Source organism: Bufo gargarizans, chromosome 4 (genome assembly GCF_014858855.1).
Source record: "Bufo gargarizans isolate SCDJY-AF-19 chromosome 4, ASM1485885v1, whole genome shotgun sequence".
In the NCBI taxonomy this organism is placed as follows: domain Eukaryota; kingdom Metazoa; phylum Chordata; class Amphibia; order Anura; family Bufonidae; genus Bufo; species Bufo gargarizans.
Window position 1 is genome coordinate 362680075 of NC_058083.1, and position 18072 is coordinate 362698146.

Consider the following 18072-nt stretch of genomic DNA (forward strand, 5'->3'; position numbering starts at 1 on the left):
CATCCCTGGGAAGCCTTAGCAGTTATATATACAGTACAGACCAAAAGTTTGGGCACACCTTCTCAGTCAAAGAGTTTTCTTTATTCTCATGACTATGAAAATTGTAGATTCACATTGAAAGCATCAAAACTATGAATTAACACTTGTGGAATTATATACATAACAAAAAGTGTGAAACAACTGAAAATATGTCATATTCTAGGTTCTTCAAAGTAGCCACCTTTTGCTTTGATTACTGCTTTGCACACTCTTGGCATTCTCTTGATGAGCTTCAAGAGGTAGTCACCTGAAATGGTCTTCACTTCACAGGTGTGCCTTGTCAGGTTTAATAAGTGGGATTTCTTGCCTTATAAATGGGGTTCGGACCATCAGTTGCGTTGTGGAGAAGTCAGGTGGATACACATAGTCCTACTGAATAGACTGCTAGAATTTGTAATATGGCAAGAAAAAAGTAGCTAAGTAAAGAAAAACGAGTGGCCATCATTTACTTTAAGAAATGAAGGTCAGTCGGTCTGAAAAATTGGGAAAACTGTGAAAGTGTCCCCAAGTGCAGTCACAAAAACTATCAAGCGCTACAAAGAAACTGGCTCACATGCGGACCGCGCCAGGAAAGGAAGACCAAGAGTCAGTCACCTCTGCTGCGGAGGATAAGTTCATCCGAGTCACCAGCCTCAGAAATCGCAGGTTAACAGCAGCTCAGATTAGAGACCAGGTCAATGCCACACAGAGTTCTAGCAGCAGACACATCTCTAGAACAACTGTTAAGAGGAGACTGTGTGAATCAGGCCTTCGTGGTAGAATATCTGCTAGGAAACCACCGCTAAGCACAGGCAACAAGCAGAAGAGACTTGTTTGGGCTAAAGAACACAAGGAATGGACATTAGACCAGTGGAAATCTACATGCCTGGTTCCCACCGTGAAGCATGGAGGAGGAGGTGTGGGGGGTGGTTTGCTGGTGACACTGTTGGAGATTTATTCAAAATTGAAGGCATACTGAACCAGCATGGCTAACACAGCATCTTGCAGCGGCATGCTATTCCATCCGGTTTGCGTTTAGTTGGACCATCATTTATTTTACAACAGGACAATGACCCCAAACACACCTCCAGGCTGTGTAAGGGCTATTTGACCATGAAGGAGAGTGATGGGGTGCTGCGCCAGATGACCTGGCCTCCACAGTCACCAGACCTGAACCCAATCAAGATGGTTTGGGGTGAGCTGGACCGCAGAGTGAAGGCAAAAGGGCCAACAAGTTCTAAGCATCTCTGGGAACTCCTTCAAGACTGTTGGAAGACCATTTCAGGTGACTACCTCTTGAACCTCATCAATAGAATGCCAAGAGTGTGCAAAGCAGTAATCAAAGCAAAAGGTGGCTACTTTGAAGAACCTCCTAGAATATGACATATTTTCAGTTTTCACACTTTTTTGTTATGTTTATAATTCCACATATGTCCAAAAACATACTGATAGGGGACCTTTAGATTGTGAGCCCCATTGGGGACAGTTGGATGATAATGTCTGTAAAGTGCTGCAGAATTAGTAGCGCTATATAAGTGTGTATAATAAATGTGTTAATTTATAGTTTTGATGCCTTCAGTGTAAATCTTCAATTTTCATAGTCATGAAAATAAAGAAAACTCTTTGAATGAGGTGTGTCTAAACTTTTGGTCTGTACTGTGTGTATCTACATCTATATCTCCTCTTAACTATGTGAGCCTCAAAGCACTATCATTATTAGGGATCATGCACACAAATGTATTTTTCTTCCATATCCGTTCCATTTTTTCACAGGTCCGTGTCCGCATGTCTGTTCCGCCAAAAAATAGAACATGTCCTATTGTCTGTTTTGAGGACAAGAACAGACATTTACTATGGATCCTCAAAAAACAGACGTCACACAGATTTCATTTATTTTTTGCGGATATGTGTTTTGCAGAGTCCATATGGAAAGCCTTGCTGCCTAAGCTTACCCAGTCAGAAGAGGTAGTAGGAGTCTAATGTTACTGGGATGGATCTGGCCCATGCACTATATGGAAGGGGGGGGGGGGGGGGGGGGGGGAGGGGAGGGGCGGGACATGTCTACGCAGGGCAGACACTGCACACGTTTACTCTGCTGTGTGTGTTATTTGTACACTGAACAGTGATGCTTTTACAGAAATATGTAAGATGTGACAATTGACATTCATAAGAATAAAAGGGTATATAAGCCAAGAAGGGTGAAAGACACTTAAATATCACAGGGTTAACATTTGCCAGAAGCAACATCTTGTCTTTTTTTCTTCACTATGGCTGCCACATCATTTTTCAGCTTGCAAATACAAGATTCTAGTTGTTGCCAGAAGTCTTTGAGCATTTGTGACTGCTTCTCTGTAAAAAGTCGCAAAAGACAAATGTTTTCTTGCTCCTAAGGAAAAAATAAAATAAAATATTATATACAGTACAGACCAAAAGTTTGGACACCTTTCTCATTCAAAGAGTTTTCTTTATTTTCATGACTATGAAAATTGTAGATTCACACTGAAGGCATCAAAACTATGAATTAACACATGTGGAATTATATACATAACAAAAAAGTGTGAAACAACTGAAAATGTCATATTCTAGGTTCTTCAAAGTAGCCACCTTTTGCTTTGATTACTGCTTTGCACCCTCTTGGCATTCTCTTGATGAGCTTCAAGAGGTAGTCACCTGAAATGGTCTTCCAACAGTCTTGAAGGAGTTCCCAGAGATGCCTAGCACTTGTTGGCCCTTTTGCCTTCACTCTGTGGTCCAGCTCACCCCAAACCATCTCGATTGGGTTCAGGTCCGGTGACTGTGGAGGCCAGGTCATCTGGTGCAGCACCCCATCATTCTCCTTCATGGTCAAATAGCCCTTACACAGCCTGGAGGTGTGTTTGGGGTCATTGTCCTGTTGAAAAATAAATGATGGTACAACTAAACGCAAACCGGATGGAATAGCATGCCGCTGCAAGATGCTGTGTTAGCCATGCTGGTTCTGTATGCCTTCAATTTTGAATAAATCGCCAACAGTGTCACCAGCAAAGCACCATCACACCTCCTCCTCCATGCTTCACGGTGGGAACCAGGCATGTAGAGTCCATCCGTTCACCTTTTCTGCGTCGCACAAAGACACGGTGGTTGGAACCAAAGATCTCAAATTTGGACTCATCAGACCAAAGCACAGATTTCCACTGGTCTAATGTGCATTCCTTGTGTTCTTTAGCCCAAACAAGTCTCTTCTGCTTGTTACCTGTCCTTAGCAGTGGTTTCCTAGCAGCTATTCTACCATGAAGGCCTGATTCACACAGTCTCCTCTTAACAGTTGTTCTAGAGAGGTGTCTGCTGCTAGAACTCTGTGCAGCATTGACCTGGTCCCTAATCTGGGCTGCTGTTAACCTGCGATTTCTGAGGCTGGTGACTCGGATTAACTTATCCTCCGCAGCAGAGGTGACTCTTGGTCTTCCTTTCCTGGGGCAGTCCGCATGTGAGCCAGTTTCTTTGTAGCACTTGATGGTTTTTGTGACTGCACTTGGGGGCACTTTCACAGTTTTCCCAATTTCTCGGACTGACTGAACTTTGTTTCTTAAAGTAATGATAGCCACTAGTTATTCTTTACTTAGCTGCTTTTTTCTTGCCATAATACAAATTCTAACAGTCTATTCAGTAGGACTATCAGCTGTGTATCCAGCTGACTTCTCCACAACGCAACTGATGGTCCCAACCCCATTTATAAGGCAAGAAATCCCACTTATTAAACCTGACAGGACACTCCTGTGAAGTGAAAACCATTTCAGGTGACTACCTCTTGAAGCTCATCAAGAGTGTGCAAAGCAGTAATCAAAGGTGGCTACTTTTGAAGAACCTAGAATATACATATATATATATATATATATATACATATATATATTATATATATTCATGGAGAAGGTCAGGCAGCACTCCTTCAGATACAGCTGTAGTTGTATGGGTGCCCGCGGTGGTCCTTCGATATAGGACGAAATCAGTAGACAAAGAAAATCCGCAGCACTCCTTCAAGTAAAAAAAAGTGTGTCATTTATTCACACATGTCAGCAAAGACAACGTTTCGGTCCTCTCACAGGACCTTTCTCAAGTCAAGTGAACATAAAAAAGTGCATAATGCAAAAATAAATACATCTCTACAACATGACCCAATCCATTATTGGCCAATAGAGTACTAGTGCACTCCCATTCGTGGGTGGGCTACAATTCATATAATTAACTCCACATGTTAACATACACACCAACAAAAGTCAGGGCATGTCAGTGATACATTCAATAATAATCCATCATCATAACTGTATACAAGTGCGTATAATAAAGTGAACAGTGCAATTTAAAAAGACCTTGACTGTATTACTGTGCCGCAAGCTTGATAGTGGATCACAACAGTATGGGGAGAAGGCGTCTTTGCTTGTGTTGGAGCTCGCCACTCATCCGCGTCCACCGCTCCCTACTGCGCATGTATCTAACCCACTTCCTTGACGCAGCATATAACAGTCATGCGTCGCCTCTAGGGTGGAAGCCAACGTGATGACGCACGGTCGATCATGTCCGAGCGCAGCGCACATACAAAGTGTGCGTCAGCACGCAGTCAAATCGTCTGCGCCCCTCCACGAGTCCATGTCCACCATCTTACTTTCAGGCACTTTTTTGGGCAATATTATTATGCCTCCATATAACCCCATACTTTTCGTCCCTATCCAATGCCCGACACAGGCAAGAGTCAAGGTAATAATCAATACATACAAATATATATTTAGCATAGACCTATCACTGTAGCTTCCATTTAATTCACCATATACAGAGAGCAGACAACATCAGACTATAAGTACTGTAGACTGGATATCTAGCTAACCATTCCTCCTGTCACCCTAAATTCCACATTTAACCCTTTAGGTTTCAGGGTATCCAGCCGAAAGATCCACCTTAGCTCAGTTTTCTTTAGTTTACTTAATCGGTCCCCTCCTCTATCCAATGGTTTAACATGGTCTATAATCATAAATTTCAAATCGCTTTCTTTATGGGTTTTTTCAGCAAAATGCTTTGATACGGGCAAATCTCTTCTTTTATTCCTGATAGATTGTCTTTGGTTATTCAACCTAGTCTTTAGATCACAAGTGGTTTCGCCAACATATAATTTTTTACAAGGGCACCATAATACATATATCACCCATGACGAATCACAGGTGAGATAATGTCTTATGTCAAAGGTCTCACCCGTGTCTGGATGTGCGAACACACATCCCTTGGCCATCTGTTTACAGTTCACACATCCCAGACACGGGAAAGAGCCCGTGCGCCTTGTTTTAAGAAACGTCTGTCTCAATTGTCCTTTGTCTGGTACTTTGGAGTGTACTACCTTATCCCTGATGTTCCCTGCTCTTCTATATGCCATCATAGGCGAATTTTTTAAGGCAGCAATATTAGGGTGTCCACTGCTCAATAAACCCCAATGTCGCCTCACTATCTTTTCAATATCGGGACTCAACTCATTGTATGATGATACAAACGGCAATCTGTCACTAGTCTGTCTTTGTTTGGGTGTCAACAACTCGTCTCTAGGGATTTTTTTAGCCCTCTCCGCATGTCTTTTTACTAACCTTCTAGGGTACCCCCTGTCTATAAAGGATTGTTCCATGTTTTTCATTGCTGAATTCATATTCTCATCTTTGTCAACTATTCTCCGTACTCGAAGCATTTGACTAAACGGCAGAGAATCTACCATGCTTCTTGGATGCCCACTAGTAAAATGCAACAATGTGTTCTTATCTGTGGCCTTAATGTTCAAATCCATATGTACCTGTTCATCCTCAATGTATACTTGTGTGTCCAAGTATTGCACCCGGTCACTCGATGCCGTTAACGTAAACTGGATCTCCCGGTCAAGGGAGTTCAAGTATACGTGAAAGTCCATCAACTGCTCCATGGTGCCACCCCAAACCTTGATAAGACACCAACACTAAAAGGTACATTTAGTGATTTATACGAGGGCTACAAAGAGAATCTAAAATCCTGGTGGGAGTGCCAATCCTTGGAAAATCATATTAAGAACAAAATAGTTCCAAAAGGACTTAGAGTACAGGTCACACCAGCACAGCGATCACGTTCTTCACAATTATTGGAGAAGTGGGAGGAGGAGCTTTTGTCCAGCTCAATTCGCGATCTGTCAGATTTTCGTGAAAAACACGCCTTTGAGTTTCTCAATACTAAACCCCAAAATAATCCCGGCACTGATATATCCTCTACTGACCCTGAGTCTTCAGATACAGAGAGAGGTACAAATTTTTTTAGGGGTAGAAATAGAGCCAGAGGAAGAGGGAGGAGACAATGGCCACAAGGCCAACGAGGATACAGGGGCACGAATCCCATAGCCAACTATCAGGGTTTCTCACAAAACACAGTAATAGAACCCACACTGCAGGCATCCTCCTCTGCTTTACCTTCTTCAGTCTCCTTACCAATTCCAACATCCTCTATCGGCACTTTTTTAGAAGTAAGTGGGGGGACAAACACCTTCCCCTACCAATTGAGAGACAGGGACACTGGAATAATCCAGAAGTCCACCAAAACCAAATAACATCACTCCCCAACCCATTAATCTGACGGAGAGACCGCTGACTGACCAAGAGGTGAGACTTCTAACAAGGGGTCTGTCATTCGTTCCTACAACCAGATTTTGTTGCTTTGACTGGGTCAAGGACCTTAGCCTCTTCGTGCGTAAATTAAAGTGGCACAAATTTTTCAAAAACCATGACAAGGAGGAATGTATCAAATTAGGTATATCCCTGGAAGATCTTGAGGGAGTTCGTACTCTTAGCTCGCTCCTGATTGAAAATGAATATACCCCGAGTCTAGGTCCTTTTACACATCTCTGTCAGGGAACCAGGGGGGCCGTTTCGCATCGGGTTTGCAGGCGCGGGCGGCGGGCGCAGATAGCTCCTCCTCTTCCTCCTGACAGGACACCTGACGTCAATGTGGCCAGTGCGCCTGCGCGAGTCGGACGCCGGGTGCGCGGTACACAAACCGCGTGCGCGGGGATACAAGCGTAGTGCACATGCTCCATTCCAGACCACAGGTGCTACTAAGGCTAGGGGAGGGCTTCAGCCTCCGTCACCGCCCTCAGCCTTATGATAGGCTTCTGACTAAGGAAGCCTCCTGGTTGCCCAGCAACCAGGGGGGCGGTCCTGGGTTCCCTGTGTACTTAAAGGGGTTGTCCAGGTTCAGAGCTGAACCTGGACATCCCTCCATTTTCACCCCGGCAGCCCCCCTGACATGAGCATCGGACCAGTTCATGCTCCGATGCTCTCCTTTGCCCTGCGCTAAATCGCGCAGGGCAAAGGCATTTTTTGAGTTCCGGTGACATACCGGGCTCTCTATGGGGCTGACAGGCAGCCCGGTGACGTCACCGGCACTGATGGGCGGGATTTGGCTCTGCCCTAGCCAGTAAAACGGAAGTTACCGACCGGCAGTGTGTTATTGAAAACACAAGAGCCTGTGCCCTGCGCGATCTAGCGCAGGGCACTGGAGCACATCGGAGCATGAGATGCTCCGATGCCAGGCTCAGGAGGGCTGCCGGGGTGAAAATAAGGGTATGTCCGGGTTCAGCTCTGAACCCGGACAACCCCTTTAAAGCCAGTCAGAGCCTTGACTCATTGCTGAGTTATTCAACCTTATGGTGAACACCCAGCTCCCTCCTGTGAACCTGTTGTTTAATCTGACTTCCCAGCTACCGACTCCTTGCCTGTTTCCTCGATTACGATTTCTGCTGCCCGCCACGACCCGGAACTGGAACCGACTACCCGATTGGATTGACCTTTTTTGTACTACGCTAATTTTTGGGATTATTTTGTCCCTGCCAAAGGATTCCATACCTGATCCACTATTCCAGTCCTGACATAATAACTCAGCCCAACCATGGAATCCGCGGGACCTGCAGACGGTGCCCCTTCTTTGTCCGAACAACTGACGATGATGGCGCAAGCCCTTCAGGACATGCAGGCCAGCCATGCACACCTATTAGGGAGAATGCGTGCCCAGGAGCTGCGCCAAGCCCAGTTCACTGCACTACCACCCTCACCTCCTCTCGCTCCACGCACCTCACTAGAAGTGGTGAACAGTGAACCAGCAGTAGCCCTACCAGAACGCTTTTCTGGAGACAGGAAGAAATACCGTTCGTTTATTATTTCCTGCGAGCTACTGTTCTCCTTGAAACCCTGCACTTACTCCTCGGACTATGTCAAAGTACGGACAGCTATCTCCCTGCTCACGGGACCCCCACAGACCTGGGCCCATCAGCTCCTGCAAACTGATAGCCCAGTGCTGTCCTCTTGGGGCTCCTTTGTTTCCGCCATGCAGGCACTCTTTGACGACCCCCTGCGCGCTTCCACCTCTAGGGACACTCTCCGTGCCCTGCGACAAGGAAGGCGTCCAGTGGAGGACTACATTACGGAGTTCCGGGAGATCGCACCAGATACCGGACTCAATGAAGTGGCCCTTATCGACCAGTTCCGGATCGGACTGTCGGACCAATTAAAAGACGAACTCGCCCGTATCGGGATCCCAGAGGTCCTGGAAGGGCTGATGAGCACGGTTACCCAACTGGACCGCCGTTTCCGGGAACGAAGGACGGAGAGACAGCACACTTTAACTCCTCCTGCACGGCGATCCAATCCTCTTCCCGTTTCAGTCCTTGGGCAATCCTCCACAGTGGGAGACCTCACCCCGGACGAACCAATGCAGGTCGGAGTAGTCAGGGGTCCACTCTCAGCAGTTGAGAGGTCCAGAAGGCGGACTCTCAATCTCTGCCTCTACTGTGCCAAATCCGGGCATATGTTGAGAGACTGTCCTGTCAAACCACCTACAGGTAGGACTGTCAGTTCCGCTGTGTTCCTGAACATACCTGTATACCACGGTTCTTCACATCTAACTCTATGTGTTTCTCTGCAGCTGAACGGAACTGGCCATGAACTCACGGCCTTAATCGATTCGGGCGCAAGCAGCTGTTTTTTTGATTCCAAACTTGCCACTCATCTAGGAATATCCTTGCGCTCCAAGGAACACCCATCCCGACTCCACATGGTGGACGGCAGTACATTAAAAACCGGACCTGTCTCTTTGGAATCACACCCTCTTACCCTTTCCATTGGTCGCCACCACCGTGAAGAGATCGTGTGGGACATTGTACCCTCTCCTTTATTTCCTGTTATCTTAGGCATCCCATGGCTTAAAAAGCACAACCCCCAAATTGACTGGGCCCTGGGACGTGTCACATTTCAGTCCTCTTATTGCATCTCCCACTGCATCTCCTCCGTTCCTGGCTCTCTGCTGGTCCTGGCCTCATCTCCTCGGGTATTACCTGCTAAATACGAAGAATATGCGGATATCTTTGAGAAAGCAGGGGCAGACACCTTACCTCCCCACAGACCTTATGACTGCCCCATTGATCTACTCCCCGGGGCCTCGCTGCCATACGGACGGTTATACAACTTGTCTGAGCCCGAGACCCAGGCGCTGAGGGATTACATTGAGGAAAGCCTGGCGAAGGGCTTCATCCGCCCGTCCACCTCCCCAGTCGGTGCAGGTATCTTTTTTGTGGGGAAGAAGGACGGGGGTCTTCGGCCCTGTGTGGACTACCGGGGCCTTAACAACATCACCAGGAAAAATAAATACCCTCTCCCTCTCATCCCTGATCTCCTGGACCGAGTGAAGGATTCCAAAGTGTTCTCCAAAATCGACCTCCGGGGGGCCTATAATCTTGTGCGGATCCGTGAGGGCGATGAATGGAAGACGGCTTTTCGTTCCAGATTCGGCCATTATGAGTATCTGGTGATGCCCTTTGGGCTTTGCAACGCCCCAGCTACCTTCCAAAGCTTTATCAACGATGTCTTCCGCGACCTTCTGGACACATATGTGGTAGTGTATCTGGATGACATCCTTATTTTTTCCCACACACTTCAGCAGCATGAGAGACATGTGAAGGTAGTCCTCGAGCGCCTTCGGACACACCGACTCTATGGGAAGCTGGAGAAGAGCATCTTTGAGGTTCCTTCTATTGAATTCTTGGGATACATACTGTCCCCCGGAAAAGTGGAGATGGACCCCAAGAAGGTGCAGGCCATCCTAGAATGGCCTATCCCACGAAACCGACGAATGGTCCAACAGTTCATCGGTTTCGCGAATTTCTACCGTCGCTTCATCCGGAATTTCTCGGCCATATGCGCTCCTATTACGGTCCTAACCGGGAACAACGTTGCATTTGTATGGACCCCTGCCGCTCATAAGGCCTTCCAAACCCTCCAAAGGCTCTTCACACAAGCTCCAGTATTGGCGCAGCCTGACACTGCTCTCCCCTTCTACCTGGAGACAGATGCCTCAGAGAAAGCTGTCGGGGCAGTTCTCTCCCAAAGACAAGGGGAGAAACAACTCCTACACCCAGTGGCGTTCTACTCCCGCAAGTTAACCAAGGCGGAACGAAACTACGATGTGGGCGAGAGGGAACTACTGGCCATAAAAAATGCGCTGGAGGAGTGGCGGCATCTGCTGGAGGGAGCCAAGCACCCGGTAACTGTCTATACTGATCACCGTAACCTAGAATACCTTCGTACTGCTAAGAGGTTACGGCCCCGGCAAGCCAGGTGGGCCCTCTTCTTTTCCCGCTTCACCCTCCAGATAACATATCGTCCTGGATCAAAGAACGGGAAGGCCGATACCCTCTCCCGTCTTCATGACACCGATGCCGTGTTTTCACCTCCAGAAACCATCCTTCCAAGCACCTACTTTTTGGCCACACAACATTCATTACTCGAAGAGATCCGACAAGCCAGCGTGACCGTACCGTCTGAAGCAGCACACCTGCCACAAAGGCAGGGTCTACGTTACCATCAGGGAAAAATCTACGTGCCTACTTCCCATCGGGTTCCGATCCTGCAACATCATCACGACCACCCAACCGCAGGTCACAGGGGAATACGCAATACCTTAGAGTACGTGCAGAGGCAGTTCTGGTGGCCTTCCCTAGCGGCAGATGTACGGTCCTTTGTGGGCTCATGCACTATCTGTGCCATGCACAAGAGACCCCACACCCGGCCAGTCGGCCCACTACAACCTCTACCCGTGGCAATGGTGCCCTGGAGGGAATCTTCGCTGCTATTCGTCGTACCTACAAGACGACTGGGTGGACCTTCTCCCTCTGGCAGAATATGCATACAATCAACAGCAGCATACCTCTACGGGACTCTCACCCTTTTATGCGAATTACGGGTACCATCCCTTGACGCTTCCAGACCTTCCGGTGGACATTCCCGTACCTGAAGTGGCCCAGCGCCTCCGTCGTCTTCGGGGTTTGCTACGTACCCTAGTGCAGAAGCTCCACATTACCCAGCAACAGCAAAAGACTCAGGCGGATCGGAGACGCACCGAGAGCCCCAAGTACAGAAGTGGGGATAGGGTATGGTTATCTTCTCAGCACCTTAAACTGACCTGCCCGTCCAAGAAATTGGGCCCTCGCTATTTGGGACCATTCACCATCGCCTCAATGGTCAACGACGTCGCGGCGAGACTAAACCTGCCCACTTCATTTAACATCCATCCGGTGTTTTATGTATCACTACTGAAACCCTACCGTGCCAACACCCTTGTGGGCAGAGTGTTGATGCCACCCGCTCCCATTCAGGGCCCAGCAACCAGGGGGGCGGTCCTGGGTTCCCTGTGTACTTAAAGCCAGTCAGAGCCTTGACTCATTGCTGAGTTATTCAACCTTATGGTGAACACCCAGCTCCCTCCTGTGAACCTGTTGTTTAATCTGACTTCCCAGCTACCGACTCCTTGCCTGTTTCCTCGATTACGATTTCTGCTGCCCGCCACGACCCGGAACTGGAACCGACTACCCGATTGGATTGACCTTTTTTGTACTACGCTAATTTTTGGGATTATTTTGTCCCTGCCAAAGGATTCCATACCTGATCCACTATTCCAGTCCTGACAATCTCAGACCCAAAAGCACTACAATGCCTCCACCACAAGAGACTGCAGCGATCGACCTGTTCAATAGACTAGTGATAGACCAACTTGAGAAATTTAAGGAAGCCAACACAAAAGGGCCCATAAACTTATGTAAAGATCAGATGGATGCTTTAAAAAATCTAGAATCAGACATTGTGTGTAAGCCATCTGATAAAGGGGGAAATATCGTAATTATGGACCATCCTACCTATTACGATATGTGCCTCAAATTACTAGATGACAGAACATGTTATTCCATCCTGCCATCAAACCCTACAGCTGAGTTCTCTGACCACCTGGAGTCTATCCTTATAGAGGCCCTTGACAAGGGTCTGATTTCCAAGGATGAGATGAAATACTTGGTACCTTTACACCCCCAGATTCCCACTTTTTACTCACTTCCCAAAATTCATAAGGGGTACCCTCCCCTTATGGGCCGCCCCATTGTATCCGAGGTAGGATCGATTACCCATAGTCTCAGCAGATATGTTGATAACATCCTGCGTCCCTTTGTATCAGCACTACCCTCGTATATTAGAGACACAACAGACCTTCTAAAGATTGACAACATACAAGTAGATGATAGGGTTCTGTTGGCGTCCATAGATGTGGAGGCTTTGTACACCAGCATCCCGCACAACTGGGGGATTACAGCCATCGAGTACTTCCTCAGTACAAGAGGAACTCAGTATAAGCCTCACTCTGATTTTGTTATCCAGTCACAGGAATTCATACTGACGCACAACTATTTTGTATTTGGGACGCGTTTCCTCCACCAGCTCAGGGGTACGGCAATGGGTAGCCCATGTGCGCCCAGTTATGCCAACCTATTCCTGGGCTAGTGGGAGGACACCATCGTGTTTAATGAACCATGTCGTAAATGAGCCCAGAATATTGTATTCTGGGGGAGATACATTGATGACGTGTTTATCATATGGGATGGCACTAGTGATTCTTTCTCCGATTTTGTTACTCACCTCAACACCAATAATATAAGTCTTAGGTTCACCTCTGAGAGCAACAGAGAAAGCATTGCCTCCTTGGATATACGCATTACTAAGCGTCAGGGTGAACTGCATACTGAAACTTATAGGAAACCGACGGCCACCAATAGCCTTTTGCGGTGGGACAGTTATCACCCTGAGAGCCTTAGACGCGGTATCCCAAAAGGACAGTACCTCAGAGTCAGACGAAATTGTTCCACATATGAATCATTCCATCACCAAGCAGCAGACATGTGCAAGAGATTCCAACAACGGGGATATCCCAATCTAGTTTTGAGGGATGCGTTTTTACATTCCAGTAAAACAGATCGCCAAGCCCTATTAGTGAACAAGACCCAGAATGTTAAAAAAGGAGATAACACCATCAGAATTATCGGTACTTTTGATCACCAAAATCAGAAAGTTAGGGGTATCTTAAGTAGATTTTGGGATGTTCTCCTGACCGATCCAGATATTAAGGATGTGCTCCCCCCCAGACCAGCGATCACATATAGACGTGGATGCTCCCTAAAGGACAGATTGGTGCACAGTCACTACCAAAGACCAACAGGAACCACCACATGGCTTAATCCCAAACCAACGGGTACTTTTAAGTGTGGCGGAAACTGTGTTTGCTGCCCATTTATTTTAAAATCAAAGGTGTTCACTAGTGTTACCACCGGAATAACATATACTATACGGGACTTCGCTAACTGTCGCACCCAAGGGGTGGTCTACCTGTGTACTTGTAGTTGCCCTCTGAGTTATGTGGGAAAAACCAAACGTGAACTTAGGAGACGAGTTGGGGAACACCGTAGGTGACGTCAGGAACCGTAGAGACAAACTGATCGCACGTCATGTGCTTGAGGTACATGATGGCGATGTGAGTACACTCAAATTCCAGGTCATTGAAGTTATACGGCAGTCACCAAGGGGTGGCGACTGGGATAATAGGATTCTCCGTAAGGAAGCCCAGTGGATATACCGCCTTAAAACAGTGTTTCCAATGGGACTAAATGAGCAGATTTCCTTTGGGTGTTTTATTTAGTCTCCTTCACTTTATTCATGCAGTAGCCAGCGCTATGGTTATCCTTTATAAATGTAAATCAGCCTTATATCAGACCGCAATTGGTCCAGCTATATATATATATATATATATATATATATATCATTATGGGGGGCCTGTTCCTTTGACATAATTTTAGGTTATTACAGTTTATATCCAGCCTCTCTATAAACTCCCTTTTTATATATACATATGGGATGATTGTTTTAAGATGCACAGTTCATCAACATGTGGCCCAAGAACTATATATCTACTATTACTCCCCTCCCCCTTTTTCAATCATAGTGACAGCATCTAGCAGCCGTTCCTATCTCCTCCCACCTCCCTGCATGCGGTTCACAGGCAGGATATGATGTTGTGAGTGAATGCCGGCTCACTTCCGGTTTCGGAGGCACATGTGCGTTCCACCTGGTGCCGCGTGCATTCCAAAGACAGGAAGTGGAGTTTTTTTCAATCCCAGGCACTAATAGGGTTATCCAGGAGGCGGGGCTTAAATCTAGGCGCCAAAACCAGGTATTTGAATCACCTATCGAGCAATACCTATGCACCTTACTACACCAGGAGGTCTGCTATGCAATTATCAGAGCTTTGCCCACTATTATCAGTTGGGCATCTATCTATTGAAACCTGCAAGAATTTACCAACTATCCTGAGTCCCCTGATGAACCAGCCTTGACTACGTCTGGGGAAACGCGTCGGGGCATATTGCCAAAGAAGGGACGAACATCATTGATCCGTTTAGGCAGGGTATCAATAGGCGACAGTGAGGGTTTAGCCACCGAGAGGTGGAGTCGCCCCTTTCGGGGCGGGTGCTCAGCCTGTAGGCAGGGGTACATTGAGGGTTGTATTAGGGATATTGTTCCCTTCCCCTTATCCACCACCTCTCCTTCTACCGTTTGGCCAGGTCCACAGTCATCTAACTGCAAGTTGCCGCAAATTTTTCTATACATCGGACTACATTATCCTGATACGTCCAAGTAAGGCCTTGTCTAATTATTTGACGTAGCCTAATATATATACTAAAAAGGGGTATTATTTTAACTAACAACAGTAAAAGTTATGTTTTATATGAAAAGTCATTTTTCTCTGTGATGTCTATATTGAAACTTTTCATAACCCTATAAATTCCACTGTGATTTGTTTACATATATATATATATATATATATATATATATATATAGTGGAAAAAAAAACAACCGGCAGCACCACAACTGAAACAAAAGCGGGTGCAAGGTCCGAGCACGGCAACTGGAGCTTACCCACTACTAAACAAATGGAAAAATCGGACAGCACTCCAGACGGTTTCTTCGGTAAAGCAAGTAAATGTAATCACCCATGTGGTGGCAGCAAAAAAGCAACGTTTCGGCTCTACATGAGCCTTTCTTTTGAGAAAGGCTCATGTAGAGCCGAAACGTTGCTTTTTTGCTGCCACCACATGGGTGATTAAATTGACTTGCTTTACCGAAGAAACCGTCTGGAGTGCTGTCCGATTTTTCCATTTATATATATATATATATATATATATTGTAAGGGATCGCCTCTTATTTGGGGGTCATTCTCACAGATACGACTTTAGGACACCAGGTTTCAGGTCCAAACCGTGCATTTATTGTGCACACTTCAACCAATACAGGTTATCATGAAGTCGCAGCTTCACCTAACACATGTGACATCCACATAAAATAATAAACACTTGCCTGGCTAGGCTCTAACTAACACAGAGATTCCTGACTCACCTAAGTCCTTGTTCACACCCTGTGAACACGTGCGGCTTTCTCAGCCAATGTCCCACAGCCTCCTGGCTGTACAGAGCACAGTACGCCCACTGCCTCCAGTCCAGTGCCTCAGCACATATGGGGGAATAGTGGTCTGTTAGCCCTCCTGGCTTGGACCACACAGAGCCTCCAGGCCTCTGTCCACAGGTACCAGACTCCCCCTTGCTGACACCCTGGGTGGTGCTTTGTGCCAGCCTGATTACTTTCAGCTGGTCTCACCTGTGGTGGAATAGGGGTGTGGACCGAACTATTCACCTTCCTTGCCTCTAACCTGTGTGAGACCTGTCACTGTCTCACATATTCCCCCCCCCCTTTGTTCAAGCCCGTGAGGGTGAACACCTACATAACCACGGGAGGCTGGTGAGAGGGCATCCACCTGGCCTGGACGTGGGGAACAGCCACCCACCCTGCTCTTTGGCTGCTCCCAATAAGAACCGGCCCAGATTGGCTTTACAGCCACACTAAGTAATACAGTGTCAGCGAGCACCAGCTGCCGCTGACACAGAAAATTACCGGTTCTTATTTCACCCAGGCCAGGAACCTCGGTGACATGTACCTTCCCTTTGTTCTGCCAGACCCACGCCAGCAGAGCTTGGTTTATTACCAAAACCAACATTTTGCCTAACCGAAATTGCCTAAAGGCCTCATGCGCCCATCTCATGACCAGATACTCTTTTCCTACTTTTTCCCGAGTGATAATGATGCGCTGTCGTATATTTTGATCTCTTTCTCTTTTTAGATCCTCTGGCTCCTGTACATGCGCCTCACATCCTTTCTTGGACTGCTGCAGCTCTTGCCTGAACTGTTCCCAGTCATGGTCATATCCCGACACTTTCTCCTTTGCTTTGCAGGGCTCCTTCAGCAAAGCATGCTTGCCCCTACTTGCTTCTTTTACGTGCATCTGGGTCCCTTCTTGCTTTTTTCCACCAGTAGTTACCCCAGCTACTATGGCAGTTTTAGAGACCTCTGCTTCTTTAGCGGCTTTTGCCACTTCGGCCGTGGCTCCCTTTGGCTTAACTTTGGTCTCTGTAGCACCTGGGGACTTCATGTCAACCAACACATCGGCCTTAACTTTTTCAGTCTTTGTCTTCTTGAAGTCTCCAGTCTCTTTGACCGCCTTCTCATCCTTCTCGGACATGGCACCATACACTTGCCCTGTTAACCCCTCCCCCTCATTGAGGCTGGAGGCACCAGGGTCTTCAGCAGACTCCTCGTCTTCTGTCATTTTCTCCAGAGGCTCACCCAGGACACTGTTCTCCTATTGGGGAGGAGTCAGGAGAGACAGCCCATCGTAATAGCCCGGATCTGCATACTGGTCGTCCATCTCCTCATATTTCTTCCCCAGCAGGCAGCTGGCTACTTGGAAGGCCTTGTAGGTGGAGGGGACGTCATTTGCGACCTGGTCCTGGTTACACACTGTCATGAGACTCTTGGCCTCTGCATCGACATCAGCCCCATCAACTGGTTCAGCCGATACCTATTCCACCTTCTGTGCCTTGGCCAGCACCCTGGCACCACCATTTCTAGACCCACTCTTACCAGGCTATGACTTCTTGGCACCTTCCAGAGGATCTTCCTCTTCTGGTTTCTCACTTTTTTCCACCTGCTATGCAGGAGCACGCTTAGGCTTCTCCACCTCATAGATGGCATCTTTTGAGCTCATGAGAGCTTCCATCTCTGCTCCGAGTTGCTTGTTCAGCCTCTCTAATTCATTTCGCTCCTCAAGCACTTCTTCAAGGGCTCTAGCCAAGGAGAGGGCCTTGGACTCTTTCTCCCGAGCATCAGCCTCCGCTCGGTCACGTTCTTCGGCATATCGAGCCGATATGTATTTCTCCTCAACCAAGAACTGGTCAAACTTCTTTTGTTTCTTCTCCAATCTAGATACAGTTTGTCTCTGGTGGTCCAGGTCCACCTTGCGATCACATAACTCTTGATCAAGTTGAGCCATCCTGGCTTCCAAATGTCTTTTCTCCTCCAAAAGAGCAGATTTTTCTGAGGCGCTGTTTAGAACCTCATCAGCCAGCTCATCTCTCTCCTGCTCTGCATGAAGTCTGGATCGCTCAGAAGCTGCAAGTTCCTCTTGAAGTTGGAGAATTTCCGCTTCTATTAGTGACTCTAGCTCCTTCAGCTCATTCATCTCTTTCTGTGACTCCTCTGGAGATTCCTGCAGTTGGTCTGCGAGAACAGCTAGCCCTATCTCTAGTGTATCTAGGGACTGTGCAGAGCG